The 203-nt window shown below is 21.2% G+C and overlaps 1 protein-coding gene across 1 annotated transcript in view; it reads left to right on the top strand.

The window, feature by feature from the left end:
* LOC108576776 (microspherule protein 1-like) overlaps positions 1-203 on the top strand; it is a 2597-nt gene that overhangs the window by 750 nt on the left and 1644 nt on the right. The gene's annotated exons all lie outside the window — the stretch shown is intronic.

Genomic DNA, 203 nt, shown 5'->3' with positions numbered 1-203 from the left:
TCTTATGATTAAATTAAAAGAAGTTTGTAATTATTTATTTGTACAGAACTAATTTTTCTGTGTATGGGAATTTTAATATTTTTTTTTAATACACTAACATAAAGATTAACCTTAGTTGTTTTAAGTATTCTTTGCATGTAGCATTCATTACATAAAAAATGTAGTTATAGAAAGCATTTATGTTTGTTGTAAGTATCAATCTT

The sequence above is a fragment of the Habropoda laboriosa genome, unplaced genomic scaffold (genome assembly GCF_001263275.1).
Source record: "Habropoda laboriosa isolate 0110345459 unplaced genomic scaffold, ASM126327v1 scaffold409, whole genome shotgun sequence".
NCBI classification, from domain to species: Eukaryota; Metazoa; Arthropoda; class Insecta; order Hymenoptera; family Apidae; genus Habropoda; species Habropoda laboriosa.
This window is presented reverse-complemented; position numbering and strand designations above follow the sequence as displayed.